We start from the raw sequence: 22760 nt of genomic DNA on the forward strand, positions 1-22760 counted from the left end.
AGTGCATGTTCCGCGCCTCCCCTCACTGTTCCCAGTGTAACCTGAGGGTTTCTCTGCATCCCAGGCCTGCTGGAAGAAGTCTCTCTCATTGTCTGGACAGGAGACAAAAGGCCTCAGTCCTGTACAACTGTGTAGCAAACAACTCCGTCCTGGTCAGATAGTGAGGATGAGTGTGGGTGGGCTCTGAAGTTCAGGAGAAAAAGGTCTCTTTGTACCCCAAACTATCAATTTCCCCAGTGCTCTGGTTAGACAGGAAGCCTTCATATGTGCCAGCTTCTGTGACAGGCCACGTCCTGTGCACTTATCCTGGTTTTGTGAGACTATATTCCAGTGTTCAGATACAGTGCTCAATATAATTCAAGAGTGCTTCTGGCAGACAAGTATGGCATTGAACTAATAAAATGTTTCATTGCCTGTGATGATGAGCCTATGATGCCTCTTCTAGGTTTCTGGAAGCTTGGGAAATCCAAGCACATATCTGGTATCACAAAGTTTCCTGTCATCTAGGGCTGGTGAACCTCATCAGGTTTTAAAACCTTTGACCTCTCCTAGTTGGGCCCTGGGTGGCTAGGTTTTGGGGTTGAACACAGGGCCTGGGTGCTGACCATGAGCTCAGTGCAGAAGCCCGGTGCTTTAACATTTTGTGCAACAGCATCACTTCTTTGTGTGTGTGTGTGTGTGTGTGTGTGTGTGTGTGTAAGTGTGTGTGTGTGTGTGTGTGTGTGTGTGTGTGTGTGTGTGTGTGCACACGTGGGAGAGGGCGCATAGGCACATACACGATTCTTGGAGGTTGAACTCAGGACCTGAGCACTGTACCTAGTTTCTCTTGTATAAGTATAGCCCTCTCCTACTTGAGCCACAGAGCCTGGGTACTGTCCTTGAGCTCTTCCGCTCAAGTCTTCTGTTCTACCACTTGAGCCAAACGCCACTTCAGCTTTTCTGGTGGTCCATTGGAGCTAAGCGTCTCAAGGACTTTCCTGCCCACGCTGGATTTGAACCATGATCCTCAGATCTCATCCGACTGAATAGCTTGGATGACAGACATGAGTGACAAGCACCTAGCTTCCACTTCAGGTTTCTTAGTGGTGAATTGGAGATAATAGGCTCATGAGTCCTTTTGTGTCTGGGATAGTTTGGAACCCAGGTCCTCAGATCTCAGCTTCCTGAGAAGGCAGGATGAGAGACCTCAGCTATAGACCACTAGGGCTCTTGCCTCTCCATGTAATTAATATTATTGCTTTCATCCTTAATGAATTATTAATTAAATCAACCACTGTTCCGAAACTATTGCATCCATGTAATTAATACTATTCTTTGAATATGGCAAAAATATTCATTAAAATCCATTGGCCTCCTAAAATCACTCTATTTATATAGTAGTATTCAGAAACAACTTATTCAACCTTGCCATTAATAATCTTCTGTCGGTATTCCTATGAATAGGAAGGAGACTCTTAGGATCTCCTGCCTTTGGTAGGGGACACGACCGGGCTTCAAACACAGGGCCTTTGTTGCCATGTTGGCCTATGGCTTCCCTGATAGCCTGCCAGCCTTCAGCAATGCCAGGTTACCAACATTTTCCAACAGTGTCATTCAGACAGGATGGTCACTTTGCAAAGAAAACAAATGTAAAACCGGCAGCCATCTGCAAGATGCCAGTTTTTTTTTTTTTCTATGTCGCATTAATTATTTTTTTTCTTGTCAGACTTTGGGGCCCAGGAACCCAGGTTCGGCTGTGGGTCCAGGGGTTACACCCCAGCCTAGAGTGATCAAAGCTGAGGCATAATTGCCACAACATGAGTTCAAGCCCTGTGCTTGACAAAATAAAAATACATACATACATACACAAACACATACATACATACATACATACATACATACATACATACATACATACATACATACATACATATATACATTAAAAATATTTTAAAAATTATGAGGCTCCTTGGCTTGGAATTCATACCATTTTTTCTGCCACACCTGGGAATTGAACTCAAGGCCTGGGTAAATCTGCAGCACTGTGGGGGATGGGGAAGATCACCCTTCTGGAAGACAAGAAATTCAGGCCTGTTCCTGGGGCCTGAATTCAAGTCCTAGCACTCGAAAAATTAATATTTGTATATATTTTAAATACATGATTTATATTTACTTACACATGTTTACTGCATATTGCAGTTAGTGTATTCATTTTATTTTGTGTTTTATTTATTTATTATGGACTTTAGTGAGGATGACTATACTTATAACATTTTTTGCATCCTATTACATAAGACATAGATGTGCCTATGTATTCTACATCATTCGTGAGTCCCAGAAATTTCACCAATAAGGAAAACAAGTGGGACAATTGACTCTCCACCAGGATTAAGTTTTTGGCAGTTTTGTGACTTGAACTCAGGGCCTAGCAGGCCCACTTCATGAATGGGTAAATGTTAGCACACCAGTCTGATGCAAGAGAAGTTGGCGGGCAAATTTGAGGACCTGAGATCAAGCCCTAGGAATGGCCATTATAAAAACAGATGTTTAGATTGCAGTGTGTGTATGAGTGTGTGAGTGTGTGTGTGTGTGTGTGTGTGTGTATTTACAAATGTGTATGCATCTATAAATGTATACAGAGAGAGACAGGTAGACATTTATGTAGACTCTAATGTATAACCCTATATAAAGGGTGATGTCTATATCTTATTTCTATATATTATATTACTACCAATTATTTAGTATAAAATTATGCCTCCATTAATCAATTATAGAAGAAGACTTATAAAGTATTAATTAATGACCTATATTTATTGAATACAATCTTAAACTGGAATGACTAGCTAATTAGTAATTCAGTTAGTACATTTCAAACATTCTATTAGTGTTCCTATAGATAGAAATAAGTTTCCTAGGATCTTCAGCCATGTGTAGGTGGCAGTCCCAGGATTGAACTCCCAGGATTGAACTCAGGGCCTAGGTGTATATGTTGGGCTCAGGCTTCACTGAGACCCTTCCGCCTTCATCCATGCAAGCTCACGTACAATTTTCAAGCTGAGTCACTGACACCCAGTAGGGTCACAGTGCTAAGGAAACAAAGGTAAAATTGTGTAAAACTTCCTGATTATTCCTCCTCCATATTTGTTGGTTTGTTGTATTTTTGCCAGTGCTGGGAGTTGAACTCCGGTCTTAGGATCCCTGGATTATCTGTGGGTGTAAAAGCTGCACCCCAGCCTAGGGTAATCATGGTTTAAGACACAATAAAATGCTTCCTTGAGCAAAAGGAGATCAGTGTAAATGTCTAGGCTCACAGTTCAAGCTCAGGACATGCCAGGAAAAAAGAGCCAGTAACTCCATGTGTCTGTGTATGTATGCATGTATTTGTATCAGTGAACATCCGAGTCTCTATGAAGAAATGTACCCAGCTAGGAAATTTGCTTTGAATAGAATTATTTCATAGCACAATGAGTGCTTTCAAGAGTGCATGTTCAGGGGCTCCCCTTATTGTTCCCAGTGTAGCATGAGGGGTTCTCCATACCCCAGCTGCTGGAGGAGGTCTGCCTCATTGTTGGAACAGGCAGACAAAAAGGCTCACTCCTGTATTGCTGTGTAACAAACAATTCATCTGGGCAAATTATTAAGGATGTGTGCAGGCAGGCTCTCAAGGTCAGGAGAAAAAGGCCTGGTACCCCAAGCTATCTCTCTCCCCAGTGCCCTCTATCTTTTGTTTTTGTTTTTTGTTCGGTCATGGTGCTTGAACTCTGGGCTTGGGTGCTGTCCCTGCACTCTTCAGCTCAAGGCGAGCGCTCTACCACTTGAGCTACAGAGCTACTTCCGGTTTTCTAGTGGTTTATTGGAGATAGGAGTCTCACAGTCTTTCCTGCCCAAACTGGCTTTGAACCATGATCCTCAGATCTCAGCCTCCTGAGTAGCTAGGATTAGAAGTGTGAGCCCAGTGAGCCCAGCGTCCAGCCCAGTGCCCTGTTTTGAAAGGAAGCCTTCATTTGTGCAACCTCCCATGGCAGGCCAAATTCCTGTACTCATCCTGTCATTGTAAGATTGTGTTGAACCAAACTGTTAACATTAATTCAAGAGTCCTTCTGGCAGATAATTAGAGAGCTGAACCTAATGAAATGATTCATTATTGGCAATGGTGCTTCCGTGTGTGTGTGTGTGTGTGTGTATGTATGTGTGTGTGTGTGAGAGTGTTTGTGTGTGTATGTGTGTGCATACACTATTACTGGTCCTTGAACTCAGGACCAACCACTGTACCTGAGTTTCTCCTGGACAAGGACAGCACTCTACCACTTGAGTAACACAGCCACTTCAGGCTTTTTTTCTAGGAATGTGGATCAAATCCATGGTTTCACACATGTAAAGCAGCCTACCCTTAAGAAACAATCCCTCTCCACTTCAGGTTTCTTTCTTTTCTTGTAAGTTGGAGGAGTTCAAGTCTGGGCCTGGGTGTTGTCACTGAGCTCTTCAGCTCTAGTCTAGTGCACTGCAACTTGAGCTACAGCACCCCTTTAGGCTTTCTGATGGTTTATTTTATATAACCATCTCAAGGAATTTCCTGCCCAGGCTGGATTTTGTCCGTGATCTGGGATAATTTTTTTTAACTCCATAATTCAGTGACTTAATTTCGAGAGCAGAAATTAACAAACTTTTTGAAAATTTCATTAGAATATTTTAAAATCACTTTCAAAAGTATTTTTAAAAGGTACTTTAAAAGTCCTTAGATAGAGATGCGCTCATTTCCAGATACAAACATCTCTCTGGCATCATTACATCAAGACTAAAGGAGCTTCAGAGCCACTCAACCACCAAGGGGAAAAGGTACCAAGATCCTCAGCTTCCTGAGCAGGCAGGATGATAGATCTCAGCTAAAGAGACCTAAGCTGTGACACTTTGCTGCAAGGGGGTCCTTGGCTCCACATAGTAGAACGTTAGCCATGAACCCAAGAAGAAATTCAACACTTAGGCTCTGAGTTCAAGGTTCATTATATAGAAAACTAAACCAAAACAATTGTCTACAGGAGACAAGTCACTAGAACTCAGAATATACATAAATTTGGCCCTGCCTTGGGGACATATCTGAGCCTCAACTTTCTCATCTGTACTATCATCTTACTTGTGTAGATCTTATAAGGACCAGATGAAAGAATACAACTCATGAAGGACTCAGCACATAGCACCCTGTGAATGACTCAGCACACAATACCCCATGAACAACCCAGTACCCCGTGAAGGATTCAACACCCAACACCCCAGGAAGAACTCATAACATACCTGTATCCCACAAACTGTCATTAGATTTAGGGTGCTTATCACCATTCTTTCACAAACTGCACAAGTTCACATCTAACAGTTTAGAGGGGTGTTTTTTTTTGTGGGGAGGGCCATCAGCCTAGGAGATTTCGCTCATAGGTTGGAGGTACTGTCCTAAGACCTTTTCCTCAAGGCTAGAGCTCTACCACTTTGAGGCACAGCTCAGAGTCTAGCAGATTTCCTGGCAGGGCTGAGTTTTCAACCCACCAGTGTCTGATCTCACCCTCTGATCAGCTGGGGGTGAGCTAACAGTGTCTGGTTCCATGATGCTGGGTTGCAGCTGTTGACCTCTGGCTTAGTCAATTTAGATGGCAGCCATCAGCTTCAGACTACCAGCTTGATCTGTAAGGATGTATTTGAAATCCTGGCCTTCTATTCTTGCAATTAGAACATTCTAACTTGTTTCTGGTGCCAGTCCTGGGGCTTGAGTAAAGGCCTAGACACAGTCCCTAAGCTTTCATCCTCAAAGCCAGTGCCCAACTGGTTGAGAAACAGCAATACTTTCTGGCTTTTCCTGTGCCTGTGATAGTGTGGAATTGAACCCAGGGCTTCATACATACTAGGCGAGCACTCTACTACTGAGGCCCAGGAATGACAAGTGTAGAAATATATATGTAGATTGTTACATATATACATATATATATATATATATGTATATATGTATGTATGTATGTATAAAACAAGACAGAGATGTCTGTATTTTATTTAATTATATATACGATATTACTACCAATTATTGATAAATTATCCCTTAATTTATTTAAGTATTATGGTTGAATACATAGCAAAGTATTAATTGTAAATTAGTCAATGTACTATAATTATTGTGTATAATTTTATAATGTAATCATACACTACTAATGTAATTGTTACTTTACTACATTCCATTCATATGGATGTATATCTGAATGCGTTTCTTAGGATCTCCCACCGTTGATAAGGTGGCAGTCCTGGGATTCGCACGCTGGGCCTAGGTTGCTGGTTTTGGCTATGGCTTCCCTGATAGCCCACCAAAGTTCAACAGTGCAAGGTCATGTACACTTTACGGTCCCTGATATTTAGACCCAGGATAGTTGTAAAGGAAAAAACAATGTAAAACTGCCTTCTGGAACTTCCCAGTTTTATACTTCTACTTTTTTTTCCTGGCACTATTTTTTTCTTTCTTTTTTGTCGGTTTGGAGCCAGTACTCTGGGTCTGGGTGCTGGCCCCGAATTCTTCAGCTCAAGGCTATCGCTCTATCACTTGAGCCATAACACTACTTTCTGCTTTTTTCTGCTTCTGTGGTGCTGAGGAATCGAACCCAGGGTCTTATGCATGCAAGGCAAGCAATCTATAACTGAGCCACCTTCCCAGCACTTCTCCGTTTTTTTTTTTTTTTTTTTTGCCAGTCCCAAAATTTGAACTCGGGTCCTAGGATCTCAGGATGGGCTGTGGGTCCGGAGGCGCACCCCAGTCTAGGGTGATCAAAGCTGAGGCAGAGTTGCCAAGAGCTGAGTTCAAGCCCTAATCCTGACCAAATGAAATTAAGGCCCTTGCTTGGAATTTTCATCATTTTTCTGGCAGGCCTGGGATTTGAATTCAGGGTCTAGGTAACTCTGTGGCACTGTGGGTCAGAGGAAGCTCACCATCATTGAAGACAAGAATTTCAGCCCAGTTTCCAGGGTCCAAATTCAAACTCCAGCACTGATAAAAATAATATTCATATATGAGATCTATTTACATACATGGGGTTACTCCATATGACATTTATTATCCTTATGTTTTATTTTAGTTTATTACATATATACCATTTATTATATTTATTACATATTATCACATGGATATATTTGCATATGGATTATACATCCTACTAAGACCCAGGACTTTCACAGAGAAGGAAAAAGTATGTGTCAAAATTGGCTTCTGACTCCACATATAAAATTTTGGCCATGCTGGGATTTGAACTCACAGCCCACCATGACAAACTTATGAATGGGTCAGTTGTATTACAAAAGCCTTTGGCAAACTGAGCTACCAGACAGTTCTGAGAACATGGGAACAAGCCATAATTGTGACTGATATATATAGATATAGATGTAGATGTAGGTATAGATATAGATAGATAGATAAATAGATAGATGTGTAGTTTGCAATATATATAAGAGAGAGACAATGTGAGGATATTAAATTATATATATTGTGATTTATTATTAAATTATGCCTCCATTTAATGAAGTATCATGGTTGAATATTTATTAAAGCATTAATGTAAAAGTAGTCAGTATTCTTTAATTGGGATAATCATACCATGGTGCTAGAATGGAAGACATAATCCACTACTTTTTATATATCCATATGAATTGAATGTAGTAAAGTAACAATTACATTAGTAGTGTATGATTACATTATAAAATTATACACAATAATTATAGTACATTGACTAATTTGCAATTAATACTTTGTTATGTATTCAACCATAATACTTAAATAAAGTAAGGGATTATTTATCAATAATTGGTAGTAATATCGTATATATAATTAAATAATATACATGAACTAACTGCAAATTTAATTGTTATTTTTATAACATTCCATTAAGCATTCACATGAATAGGAAAGCTTTTCTCAAGATCTCCCTCCATGTGTAGGTGGGAGTCCTGGCATTTGAACTCCAGGCCTGGGTAGTTTACTTCGAAATGCAAACCATTAGAATGACACTGTGAAGATTTCATTTTGTCACAATGAAAAAAAGAACAAGAAGAAAAGAAAGCCAGGTGTCAGAGGTTCCTGCCTGTAATCCTAGTTCTTCAGGAGTCTGAGAGGTAGAGAATGCCAGTTTTGAATTCAGCCAGGACAGGAGAGTCTACAGCAGTCTTACTTCTGAGGGATCACAGGAATAAAAGATCGCCATGAATGGGGTTGTGGCTAAAGAGCAGAGAGCTACCCTTGAGCCAAATGAGCTCAGAGACAGTGCTTAGGCTCATAATACAACCCCCGGACCTGCCAAAACAAAAAACAAAAACACAAGTAACTCCATGTCTCCCCTTGTATGTATGCATGCATTTCTATCTGTGAATGTCCAGAGTCCCTATGATGAAAGGCACCCAGCTAGGAAATTTGCTTTAAATAGAATGATTTCATAGCACAGAGAGTGTTTACAAGACAGTGCATGTTCCGGGGCTCTCCTCACTGTTCCCAGAGTAGCCTGAGGTTTTCTCCACACTCCAGGCTGCTGGAGAAAGTCTGCTTCATTGTTGGAACAGGCAAACAAAAGGCCTCACTCCTGTACAGCTGTGTAACAAACAACTCCATTCAGGACAATTAGTGAAGAGGAGGGTGGGCAGGCTCTGAACGCTAGGAGAAAAAGTCCTCTTTGTACCCCAAGCTATCACTCTCCCCAGTGCTTTGTTTTGACAGGAAGCCTTCATTTGTGCCACCTCCCGTGGAAGGCCAACTTCCCTGTACTTATCCTGTCTTTGTTATACTATGATCCAGTGTTGAAATAACCTACTACAATTAATTCAAGGGTCCTTCTGGCAGACAATAAGAGAGCTGAACCTAATAAAATGATTCATTATTGGGAACAGTGCCTTCCTAGATTTCTGGAAGCTTGCTAAATCCAAGCATATGTCTAATATCACAATGCTTCATGTTATTTAGGGCTGTTGAAGCTCATCAGGTTTTGAAACCTTTGACCTCTCCTAAATGGGCCCTGGGTAGCTAGGTTTTGGGGTTGAATACGGGGCCTGGGTGCTGACCATGAGCTCAGAATTTTACCATTTGGTTTCAGAACTTCAATTCTGGTATCTGTGTGATTGTGCATGTGTGTGTGTGTGTGTGTGTGTGTGTGTGTGTGTGTGTGTGTGTATGTTCATGTGTGTGTATGCATACACTTTTCCTCGAGCTTGAACTCAGGACCTGAACACTGTACCTTAGTTTCTCCTGTACAAGGATAGCACTCTACCACTTGAGCCGCACAGCTAATTCAGGTTTTTTTTTTAGTGATGTTTTACTAAGGAATCAAACCCAGGGATTCATACCTGCAAAGCACTCTACCCCTAAGACACAGTCCCATCGCTGCACTTCAAGTTTCTTTCTTTCTTTTCTTGAAAGTTGGAGGAATTGAAGTCTAGGCCTGGGAGCTGTCCTTGAGCTCTTCAGTTAAAGCCAACCACCCTACCACTTGAGCTACAGCACCCCTGCATGATTTTGGTAGTTCACTGGAGAGAAGCCTCTCAAGTAATTTCCTCCCAGCCTGGCTTTGGACTGTGATCCTCAGCTCTCAGGCTACAGAGTGGCTAAGATGACAGGTGCAAGTCACCAGCGCCCAGCTTCCACTTCAAATTTCTAAATGGTGAATAGGAGACAATAGACTAATGGGACCTTTTGTGTCTGGGATAGTTTGGAATGGAGATCATCATATCTAAGCTTCCTGAGTAGGAAGGATGACAGACTTCAGCTACAGATACCTAGACTATAACACTCTGTTGCAAGGTGTTTCTTGGCTCCACGTGGTAAGGTGCTAGCCATGAGCCCAACAGGGAATGGTCAGTGGCTAGGCCCTGAGTTCAAGGTTAATGACTGAGAAAAATAAACCAAAACAATTATCTGCAGGAGACAACTCACTAGAGTTAGGTACATACATAATTTTGGCTCTGACATGGGGACATATCTGAGCCTCAAGTTTCTCATCTACAAAATCATCTTACTTGTGGAGCTCTTATAAGAAACAGATGAAAAAACGCACCCTGTGAAGGACTCAGCACACAACACCTCCTGAAGGACTCATCACATAGCTGTATCCCACACACTGTCATTAGAATTAGGGTGCTTTCATCAGTATTATCATTCTTTCAGAAACACATCCTAAGCCACACAAAGTTCACATCTAATGATTTAGAGGGGTGGCTTTTTGGGGGGAAGGTGGAGTCAGACACGGGGATTGCACGGGGATTGTGGGTACTCTCCTAAGATAGTTTGCTCAAGGTTAATTAGAGCTCTACCACTTTGAGCCACAGCTCAGAGTTTCGCAGACTTCCTGCCAGGGCGGGTTTTAAACCCACTAATGTCAGATCTTAGCCTCCAAGTATATTGGATGACAAGGGTGAGCAAGCCAGCAGCATCTGGTTCTGTGGAGCTGGGTTTCAGCAGTTTACTTCTGGCTAAGTCAGGTTAGATGGCAGCTGTCAGCACCAGACTCAAGGCTTGCTCTGTGATGAGGTATTTGCAGTGCTATCCTTATATAGTTTCAGTCAGAACATTCCATCTTTTTTTGGTGCCATTCCTGAGTCTTGAGTAAGAGACTAGACACAGTCCCTAAGCTTTCATGCTCAAAGCTAGTGCTCGGCTGCTTGAGCGACAGCACAACTTCTGGATTTCTGTGTGCACATGGTAGTGAGGAATCCAGGGCTTTGTACATACTAGGCAAGCACTCTACAACTGAGCCCCAGGAGTGACAAGTGTATAAACAGATAAATTTGTAGATTCGTAGATAAACAGACAGACAGACAGACAGACAGATAGACAGACAGACAGACAGATAGATGGATAGATACATAAAACAAGAGAGAGATGTCTGTATAGTATGAAATTCATATACCATATTACTCACCATTTTGGCAATTAAATTATTCCTTCCTTTTCAAAGTATCATGATTGAATACATAATAAAGTACTAAGTGAAAATTAGTCAATGTAGTATAATTGTTGTGTATAATTTTATAATATAATCATGCACTACTAATTTAATTGTTACATTTATAACATTCCATTTGTATGGATTTATATGGGAATGGGTTTCTTAGAATCTCGTCATTCATTAGAGGCAATCTCGGGATTCGACCTCCAGACCTAAGTTGCCAGTTTTGGCAATGGCTTCCTTAATAGCCCACCAAACATCAGCAATGCTAGGTTATATTCACTTTCTGGGCCTTGTCATTTGCACTCAGGAAGGTCACAATACAAAGGAAAACAAAAGTAAAACCACCTTCTTGAACTTCTCAGTTTTATGCTTCTACTTTTTATTTTTTGCCCAGGCCCAAGATTTGAAATCAGGTCCTGGGATATAAGTGTCAACTGTGGCAAAGATGACAAGACCTGAGTGCAAGCCCTGTGCTCGGCTAATAATAATAATAATAATAATAATAATAACAATAATGCCATCGTTTGGAATTTGCACCATTTTTCAGGAAGCCTTGTATTTGAACTCAGGTTCTGGATAACTCTGTGGCACTGTGGGTGAAGAGGAAAGGATCACTGTCCTTGAATACAAGAAATTCAGATCGGTACCCAGGTCTTGAATTGAAGCCCCAGCACTGGAAAAAGTAATATTAATATATAAGATCTATTTACATATATAGGTATACTGCATATGTTGTTTATTACTCATATATTTAGTATTATTACATATATATGTTTCTTTTATTACATCACATCACATAGGATATAATTGCATATAGATTATACATCATACTGAGACCCAGGACTTTCACAGTGAAGGAAATAATGTGTCAAGAATGGCTTCTGACTCCAGGAATAAATTTTTGGCCATGCTGGGATTTCAACTCATGGCCTAAAATTGCCAATCCAAAAATGGGGTCAGAATCTTAGCACACCAGCCTCCGGCAAAATGAACTACCAGGAAGTTCTGAGAACCTGTGAACAATCCACAGGTGTTCCCAATTGTATATATATGCAGAGAGAAACAGGGAATGTGAGGATATTAAATTGTGTGTATATATATATATATACACACATATATATATATAATACCAATTATTAGTTATTAAATTGTGCCTCCATGTAATACTTAGAAAAGCATTAATTAAAAATTAGTCAATATCCTTCCATTAGGGGAATCATACCATGGAGCTAGAATGGAAGATATAAATCCAATAATTTTTGTGTGGCATTCTAAAATAGAATTAACTTAAAATTTATTTATTACTTGTATAACATTCCATTAGCATTCACATGAACAGGAATAAGTTTTGCAGAATCTCCTTCCATTTGTGGGTGGCAGTCCTGGAATTCGAACTGCAGGCCTGGGTACTTTACTTAGGGTGCAAACCATTGGAATGACACAATGAAGATTTCAGATTGTTACAATTACAAAAAAGAACAACAAGAAGAAACAAAACCCAGGAGCCAGGGGCTCTTGCCTGTAATCCTAGCTCCTCAGGAGGCTTTGATGTAGAGAATGCCAATTCGAATTCAGCCAGGGCAGGAAAGTCCGTGACACTCTTATTTCTAAGAGATCACAGGAAAGGAAAATATGAATGGGGCTGTGGCTCAAGGGCAGAGCACTACACTTGAGCAAAAGGAGCTCAGGGACAGGGCCTAAGCTCTTAGTACCAACCCAGAACTGCCCCTTCCCCCCAAAAAGGAGGCAATAACTCCATGTTTCTGTGTATGGATGATGATATATGGATAAGGGATATTCAGCAGGTTGCACTTGCCCAGCCACCAACCTGGGCAAACAGGGAAAATCCCTCAGTGAGTACTAAGTCTGAGCCAGCAGCTTGAACAAAGCATCCTTCTCTGCCATTTAATAACTGAAATCTTATGTTCTGGCTGAGGTGTCACATCAGGACACATAGCAGACAGTCATTGCCTCCAAGGAGACCACAGTTTCTAGATTGTAGGAGTTGTCGAAGGTTCTGGCTCCATATTCTCTATCCCTCTGTAGGATGTGAGCCTAGACCTCTGGGGCCTGGTGGCTATCACTAATTAATCATTCCTCATTGCTAAGTCATAGGCTGGTCCCAAATCTTGGCAAAGATATGAAATAGTAAGCTATTTCTATGCTAAAAGAGGTATGCCAATAAATCCCACTCTCATAACACCCGTTAGAAGTGAGCTTTGGGCTGCAAATGTGGCTTTGTGGTAGAGTGTTTACCTAGTATGCACTATGTCCTGGGTTCGATTCCTCAGTACCACAGAAAGAGAAAAAGCCAAAAGTGGCACTGTGACTTAATTGATAGAGTGCTAGCCTTGAGCAAATAAGCTCAGGAACATGCACAGAACCTTAGTTCAAGCCCCAAGACTGTCAAAAAAATGAGCCTGGTGAGACATATTTTTCTGGGACTCAGAGGAGAGCTGAGGATATAGGTAAGCAGTAGGGTAGAGGGCAGGTGCTGCTGGCTCACCCCTGTAAGCTACTCAGGAGGCTGAGATCTGAGGATCCCCATTGCAAGCAAGAAAGTCTATATGAGACACTATTCTCCAATTAAAAACACAAGACGCCAGAAGTAGAGCTGTGGTTCAAGTAGTAGAGGGCTACACTTGAACACAAAAGCTCATGGATAGGATAGCATCCAGGCCATGAATTCAAACCCCAGGACTAGCACACACACACACACACACACACACACACACACACACACACACACACACACACACACACACACACACACACACACACACACACACACACACCATGATAGAGCATTTGCCAGTCAGCCTGCACAAGTTCCATTTAAAAAGAGGGAGAAGGGAAGGAAAGACATGCTCCAGGAGGTGATATAACCAGGGCCAAAATTCCACAGGACTTCTAAGATGTGGATACAGGACAGAGAACCTCAGGCAGAAGTTACAGCATGGGCAAAGGTCCTGAGCTATGCTGTAGAGCAGGTGGTATGGGTGGAATGAAGGTTCTGTGGCTACAGAAAAGTCTGGCAGGACATTGTATGCTGGGTCAACGTTTGTACTTGAGTCAGAGGGCAGAGGGTGGGGTCCCAGAATTAGGCCCAGGGGGAAGATCAACTTGACTTTTCACCATGGACCTCAGCCATTTCCTGTGGCTAGAAGCCTATTTTTTACAGCTCCTGACACTCAGACCTCCTTTGCATGGAGGAGTCCGGGCAAACGCAGGGAAGGAACATTGCTTAAGAAAAGGTTCTAGCCCAATGCGAGCAGTGGCTCAACCCCTGTAAATCCTAACTACTCAGGAAACTGAATTCAGAGATCATGGGTCAAGCCAGCTCAGGGGAGGAAAGTTAGTGAAACTCTTCTTGCTGATTAACTACCAAAAGCCAGAAGTGGGGCTGTGGGTCAAGTGGTAGAGTGCTAAGTGCTAACTTTGACGGAAAATTTAAGAGACCAGAGCCCAGAATCTGAGTTCAAGCCCCAGTACTGGCACGAAAAAATAAAGAAAAGCTTTTAGGAGTTCCTAGTATATTGTGGTGAAAGGCCATATTAGCCAGGCACTGGTGACTTATGCCTGTTTTCCTAGCTCCTCAGGAGGCTGAGATGTGAGGATTGCGGTTCCAAGCCAGCCCGGGGAGGAAATTCTTGGAGACTCTGACCTCCAAGGAACCTCCAGAAAACCAGAAGGGCTCTGTAGCTCAAGTGGTAAGCTGAAAAGCTGGGGGAGAGCGTCCAGGCCCAGAGTTCAGACCCCATGACCAACCCTTGGCCTGCTTGAACCTCACTCTGTGGCTCTAGGCAGAGTACTTTCCAGTGGGCCACTGAGGGTCTCCCAATGTCTAGGTGTCCTACAAGTCTTGAGAGCAGTCCGTTTGGAGGCCATTGCCTACAGAGCGGGCCACAGTACCAGAGAAGGCTAGAGTCTTGGGGCATGGAGAACATCAGAATGGCATGTCATGGGTGCAATGTGGATCTGAGCAATAGTAAATTGACCTCTTAGACCATGATTTTTGGCCAGGAGGGGCAAGAGCTGCAACATGTCACACCAGGTAATGCCCGCTCTTGGCCTAGGGTGGAACAGATCTGCTCTGGCATCAGCACTCAGGGTGAGCAAAAGTCAGCTTGGCCATGGTCACTTCCACCAATTGAACTCTAGAGGATTATGGCAAGGGGCCGCATGTCCCCCATCTGGCCACCAGGGAGGAGGAGTCTCCCTCCATAAGGATTGTCCCTGTGAGTTGTGTTTACTCTTGCTTCCCTGGGGCCACTATCATGCTTCAAAGCCTTCCTGGACAGGAAAGTCCTTGAGACTCTTACCTATAATTAACCATCAAAAAGCAAGTGGGGCTGTGGCTCAAGTGGCAGAGCACTAGCCTTGAGCAAGAAAACTCAGGGCTAGAGCCTAGGCCCTGAGTTCACACACACACACACACACACACACACACACACACACACACACACACACACACACACACACACACACACACACACACACACACACACACACACACCATATGCATGCAAAATCAGAGATTTCGACACTGCTATCTTTGGATATTCTGTACCTTTTCCCCACTAAGCCTGATGGCTGTTGGCCTAGGTGTTTGATGCATCCAACACCACTTGGCATCTTTAATTTTGGGGAACAGGATGGCTAAAAGGACAGTCTTCCCCCATCCCAGCTCCTTGATTGGGTCATGGTCTATCCAGGCCCTTTTTGGCTCCTTTTACAGACTTGCCAAGATGCCTTCAAAAGGCATCACATGCTGGGCACTGGTGGGTCATACCTGTCACCTGAGATACTCAGGAAGCTGAGATCTGGAGGATCATGGTGCCAAGACAGCCTGGGCAGGAAAGTGTGTGAGACTCTTATCCTTGATGAATCATCAGAAAACAAGAAGAGTCCCTGTGGCTCAAGTGATAGAGTGCCAGCCTTGAGAAAAAGAGCTCAGGGACAGTGCTCAGGGACAACAACAAGGAAAGCCATTGCATGTTGGCTTTGGGATTGGCATGGGCCACATATAATTGAAATTTTCAAGTGCTCCAAGACAAAGCAGTACCTCCTTTAGTACCATGCTCCTCCATCTTGTCTCACACTGGCCTTGGCCCTGCTTTGGGTCAGCATGGCTTTGGCTTGATGGGAGGGCTCCAAGGAGGAAGATCCCAGATCAATTGCCCCAGCTCCTTCCCCCTGCTCACCCTGCTGCTTTTGCCCTTTACCATAGACCTTCTTCCTGGAATCTATGCATGAGGTCATCACTGCCACCATTGTGGTGAGTGGTGGGTCCAGCCTAACTCGGGGCAGTCAGAGGTGGAACTCAGTCTGGGACTAGGAGCTTCTACCCTGTGTGTGGGCTAAGGACAAGGCTGACCTTTATTTCATCCTGAGCATTGAAGTGATATGGAGACAGTGTAGACTCCATATTGAATCAGGTAATATTGGAGTCTAGAGGACCACTTGTGTGTGGTAAGCTGTGGGGCTCAGGGGACTATTCTTCTTGGTACTCCTCTCTTGGGACTCCTTCTCCCTCTCTCATCCCTAAATGGTAGAAGAGATACTTCAACTAAGGGGGTCAAAAAGGGGGCACGAGAGTATTTCTCTGTGAACCATACTTGTGCTTCATATTCATCCTAGCCTCTACTTCCTATTTATTTGAGGAATGGCCATATGGTTTTGGGAGGGGGGAGAATCATCCTAGCTGAGAATGTGGCTCAGTGGTAGAGTGGTTGCCTAGCATGCCTAACACCCTTGGTTCAATTCCACACAGAAAAAGCTGGAAGGGGAGGTGGGGCTCAATGGGTAGAGTGCCAGCTTTGATCAAAAAGAGCTCAGGGAGAGTAGCCAGGCCCTAAGTTCAAGCCCCAGGACTGGAAGAACAAACCTTTGTTGTAGGATTTTCTTCCCCTTGAAAACAATTTATTGTTTGGGATAAGCATAACATGGGTCTCTTCCCTGGCCACCAATGGGCCATTAGATGTCCCTTGAATTTGAGCCGTTTCCCGGCAGCCTCTGCCCTACCTGACCCGAAGTTTACCTTTCCCATCTCACAGCAGATGGAGGCCTGAGAGAAGGCCACCTGGCCAACCAATTCTGGTGGCTGCATTGGCTTTGGAGAGTCAGTATTTCACATAGAGAGTCATCATCCACATCAGTCTACAGAAGAATGGGAGAGAGTGCTCCTTGCCCGAGTCTACGAGCTCTAGGCTGCTCTGGGTGTGGGTCATCTGCTCTAGAATGTGCTCTGTGGGGGAGTCATCTACGAGGTCGTGAACCCCGATCACTACTCTGGCAGTGTCCAAGTTGTCTTAATGTTGCAATTCTTCAAAACCTTTGTGTTCCTCACTCATTTCGCCCACCCTGGAGCCTGAGGCATTAGGAGAAGTGAGGGGGGGTGCTCTGCCTGTGCCAGCATATGGAGCCCGCTGTCCACTCCTTCCCCTGCGAGGAGTAACAGCAGCTCCTGCAGCTCTCTCTTCTTCTCCATCTTCTCCTGGGTGAGCCGGCACACACACTTGGCTTTCTCTTGACACAGCTCATCCAGGACGAACATTTGCTCCTTACATGCGACAAGGGACTCCTTGACAGTGTGGATGTGTGCCAACAGCTGGCTGCTTCGATTTTGGAATTCATCTGCCAGACTATGGATATCCACTTCATCATATAAGTCATGGATGAAGCAGATTTTCTTCTCAGACACCCATCCCCAAGCCTGCTGTGGTGGCAGCTCACAGGGTGGGGGTGCCTGTGCCTCCAGCTCTGTCTGACACTGAGCTGCCAGGTTGGCCATGCAACTGCACTGGGGTCACTGCTACTGCAGCAGGAGTTTCCCCCTGTGGATCTCAGCCTCTGAGAGCGCTTGCAGACCCACATCCTTGTAGATCTGGGTCATGTCTCCAACCTCTGCGATGTTCACTTTGTGGAGGAGTCACCTCCTCAACTTTTGCTTCTCCAGGGCTCAAAACTTACCCTCCCCAGTGAAAGCCATGATCAGGTGGGCCTGCAGGCGCTCCTCCTGTGGTATGGTCACTTCTAGGCACTTGGGAGTATCCTGCTACTTTGGGGGCACCACCTGGTACCCCCAGTTGGTCGGCCCTGCACTTGCTTCAGCTGCTCTAGCACCTGGGTCTGCCTCTGCAAGTGCTGCTGCAAGGCCTCCTTCTTTGAGTTCAGCTGCTCTTTGGAGGCAATGTGTTGCTCACAGGTGGCTCTGAGCTCCAGAATGCTGGTGAGCTCCTCCTTCTTATACCTCACCTTGTGGAGAGCATCCCACAGGAGGGCCAGCTCTATCTATGGGTCACACACACATGAGCATCATAGGGTCTTGGGGATCTACTGCAAATCCTAGGCCTTCTCATCCAGTCTCCATAGTTACTCCCGCTGCTCCACATTCTGGAGACCGAGCCTCTGGATTTCCTGGACCTGGATGTGAAGTTGTTCCTCCAGGTTTTTCAACTCCATCTGCATGCAGTAGGCATGGGCCTGCAACTGCCACTCGGCCTGAGATGGTCCTGCATAGGGCCGAGGCTCTGCCAGCGTCCTTCCAGTTCCTCCAGCTCATTCTCTAGGGCCAGCACCTGCCTCGTGCTTTGCTCCTTCTCCTCTGTCAGTTGGTTCACCTGCTTGGTCAGCCACTGAGCCTCCTCCTTCCATGTGGACCTCTCAATGCTCAGGCTCTCCATCAAGGTGTCTCTTTCCAGAATTGCTGAGGTCACCATCCAGCTCAGGTTTTCCAGTAGTCTCTTTACCTCATGCCCCACCAGCACTTGTTGAAACTTGCAGATTCTGTTTTTCCTATTGCTCTTCTTTGTCCAGATCGCTTCCAGCTTCTCCTGCAACTCTGTGTTCAATTGCTCCAGGTCATTGAAGCTTCTGGTCTTTTCCTTGAGCTGAAGTGTCACATCATTCAGCTGTTCGAAGAACATTTCAGTCTTCTGTGCAGCAGCGAATGCCATCTCCAGCTCCAACACATTACACCCTGTGGCCTGCAGGTGAATGGTGAGAGCTTCTTGCTACCTTTCTCTGTCATTGGCCTCCTGCTTCATTAGCCCAGTGCAAATTGTAAATTACTTTCTGTGGAAAACATCCTCTGTATGGGTGGCTTGTGGATGTCTAGCTCTGTTTTTCTGTGCCTCGTGCACCTGGGCTACCTTCTCCCTCTCTTTCTCCCGTCAATCCTGCAGGTCTGTCTTTTCCAGCTTCAGTGGTTGGATCTTGGCACAGCATACATGGTTTCTTCTTTTGCTGTGGTCCAGGGCAGGCACCATGTGTCTGTAGCACCTCTAAAGATCCTTGGTGGTATAGGGACCCTTGACACTCTGGACCCTGGTGACTGTGACTGGGTCCAAAGGCAAGGGAGGCCCGCGGTCAGCGTCACCTTTGACTGGACCCTCTGGTGAATCACCTTCCCCACTGGTGTTTGTCTTGAAGAACCCTCCTTTTTTCGTGTTCTTTGTTTTCTTGAATGTTGCAGGTCTGATGGGAGAATTCTTCTGCCGGTGTTCTGGCAGTACTTTCTTGCCCACAGCTCTCATGGAGTTTTGTTGTTTCAGACATCTGAGCTCTGGGATGGGAAAGATGGGCTGGCCATGTTCCCAGGCTCTGGGAAATCCTCTATTCTCCCACTCACTGACTAGGACGTCAATTTCAACTCTACTCCAAAGTGGACTGGAGCTCTTGCTCACCACTCAGTCACCTCTACCTTCCTCAACTGCTAGTGGTGGTGTCAACCAACAGAGGCAATCCTGGTGCTGGACAGCATGGAATGTGGGTGTGGCAACAATTGTTGTATCCCCTTGCTCAGAAAGAACATGAAAGCATGGGGGTGTGGTCGGAATCCTGTGATGCAGGCAAAATGTGTGGAGTCAACATGACAGCAGCTCCCCCAGCCCTTTTCCCAGGGAACTCTGTCCAATTCAGTTGAAGACAAGAGGGTGACCTGGGGACAAGAATGTGGCTACACAGATTTTTGTGTATGTCTGTTTGTTGCCAGTCTCAGATCTTGAACTCAGGATCTGCGCAGTCTGTGAACTGCTTTTGATCAAGGCTAGCCCTCTACCACTGGAGCCACATGGCTCTACTTCTGGCTTTGTTGGCACTGAAGTTGGACAGAGGTCTCAAGGACTTTCCTGCCTAAAGTGACTTTGTCCATGATCCTCCTATCACAGCCTTGTAAGCATCAATGAGGACTGCTGAGAGCCACTGGTGCCTGCCTAATCATTGGTCTTTCTGTTCTTGGACAGACAGTTGAGTTCCCTATCCTTGGGATTAAGTGGTGGGAGCTGGAGCCCACAGTTGGAATCCTGGTCCTGCCACCTGCAAATGGAAGGACATCCTTAGAAACTCATTCCTATCTATATGAATACCATTGGAATGTGATATATGTTATGATTGAATGAACAGTTCTTAAAAAATTCTAGGATAAATTTATACACAATTATATTAGAGAACACTGTTCGATTTTAATCAATACTTTATGAAGTATTTAAACAATCACATTCATTAACTGGAGGCATAATGAAATACCAAAGAATTGGGTGTCACATAGTATAAAGGTGCCATTTTTTCTGCCAGGACTGGGATCAGAACTCATGATCTGGGTAACTCTGTTGCACTGTGTGGAAAGAGGAAGCTAGCCTTCTTGAAGTCAAGAAATTCATGTCTGTTCCTTAGGTCTGAAATCGATCCCCAGCACTAGAATACATCCTATTTGTGTACATTTTAAATATATAATTTATATTTACATTCATAGGTTGACTCCCTATTGGGTTCAGTGTAGCTATTCATTTTATTTTTTGTTTGATTCATGTATTTGTGGGGTACATGGGCAGAAAAGATGCAGTGAGAGGAAGTTGAGTGGTCAGAGCCCAAGTTGTTTACCTTAAAATCTGATTGGATAAAGCTTAGACGCAGGATAGGGTGTGACCTTTACAGTGATTGGTTGGTTCCTTTCCCTCCCCTTCCATGCCAAGCAGATTTTCCCTTTAAAAGATGTTTTCTGTTTGGTAATAAACGAGTTCTTGCTTGACTTGACTCCCCACTTTGTCTGAATGTCTCCCGGGCTAAGGGGGGGGGGGGGAACTGGTGAGCAAGTGCACTTATATTTCCTTGGACCCCATCCTTCTTTCTTAGGACAGACGAAGATCCGACATGTATTGACTATTTAATTGACTAATATGGCACATAGAACTTTGATTACATTGATTAAATAGGATATATGTCTGCATATATATTCCACTTATACCTGACACTCCGGACTTTCCCAGAAAAGGAAAACGTGTCACCATCAGTTTCTTACTCCATGATTCATTGTTTGGGCATGCTGGCATCTGAACTCATGGCCTACAGGGAAAAATTCATGAAAAGTTGTGTGTCAGCATGACATCTTGTGGCAAATTGAGCTGATAGGCAGTTCCCAAGATCTGAGATCAAGAACAAGGTGTTGACCAAACAAGTACAGATTGACACGCAGATTGTAGTATGCTAATAAATATATATCTTTATACAGTGCCAGAGATGTCTATCCATTGTTCATTTATATAGACTATATTCCTACAAATTCTTGGGTGTTTATTATGCCTCCATGTAATTTATGTTATTATTTTCATCTTTAATAAACTATTAAGTAAATCAGTGTCCTGAAATTATTGTGTCCTTGTGAGAAATATTATTCTTTTAATGCTTCATAAGATATTAATAAAATCAATCAACCGACTGAAATCATGATGTCTAATTGTATACAAGTATCATTCATGAGCATCTCATTCAACTGTGACATTGATAACATTCCATCGTTATTCCTGTGGATAGGAACGAACCTCTTAGGATCTCCCACCATCCAGAAGTGGCATGACTGGTATTCCAAATGTAGGCCTATGTTGCCGGGCGAGACTATGGCTTCTCCATTGGCCTGCAATTAACAAAACATATTTAGCTCCCTAGTTTGCAATTCATGCCATTTTTTTCTGCCAGGCCTGGGATTTGAACTCAAGGTCTGGGTAAATATGCAACACCGTGAGGGAAGGGAATCTGACCATACTTGAAGACAAGAAAGGCAGGCCTGTTCCCTAGGCCTGAATTCAAGCCTCAGGCCTGGAAAACATACTCCTTATATGATTTTAAAGATAGGATTTATACTTCCATGCAGATATTCCATATTTTGTTGGCTGTGGATATTCATTTTATTTCTTGTTTTATTCATTTATTTTCCATTTATTTTATTGACTCTGATGACCCCTCTAACATTTATTACATTGTTTACATCTTATATCACAGCATCCCAATTTGTCTATACGTTCTCCATCATGCCTGACATGGAAGACTCTTCCAGAAAAGGAAAACATGTGCCATACTTGGCTTCTTACTCCAAGATTAAATTTTTGGCAGTGCTAGGATATGTTCTCAGGGATAAGCAAGCCCAATTCAAAAATGGATGAGCGTGAGCATGGCAGCATCTAATCAATGAAGCTGTCATGTGGTTCCCAGGTGCTGAGAACCAGTCCCAGAATTGCCCAAAACAGTGATACATGGATAGGCAGGGGGGAGTATACAAATAAATATGTATTGGTAAAGAGCACCAGAGCTATCTATCTATGATTGAAGGACACTTACTATGTTCCTACTAACTCTTAGGATTTATTATACCACCATTGAACGAATATTATTCTTTTCATGCATAATAATCTATTAATTAAGATCAATCAGCGTCATAGGATTATTGCATCCAATTTTACACTAGACCAAAGCATGAACTACTCTCAATTGGTATTCCTATACATAGGAATGAGTCCTTTGTGATCCTCTGTCATTCGTAGGTGTCAGGACTGGGAT

Source organism: Dipodomys merriami, unplaced genomic scaffold (assembly GCF_024711535.1).
Source record: "Dipodomys merriami isolate MVZ:Mamm:240054 unplaced genomic scaffold, mDipMer1.0.p SCAF_216, whole genome shotgun sequence".
NCBI classification, from domain to species: domain Eukaryota; kingdom Metazoa; phylum Chordata; class Mammalia; order Rodentia; family Heteromyidae; genus Dipodomys; species Dipodomys merriami.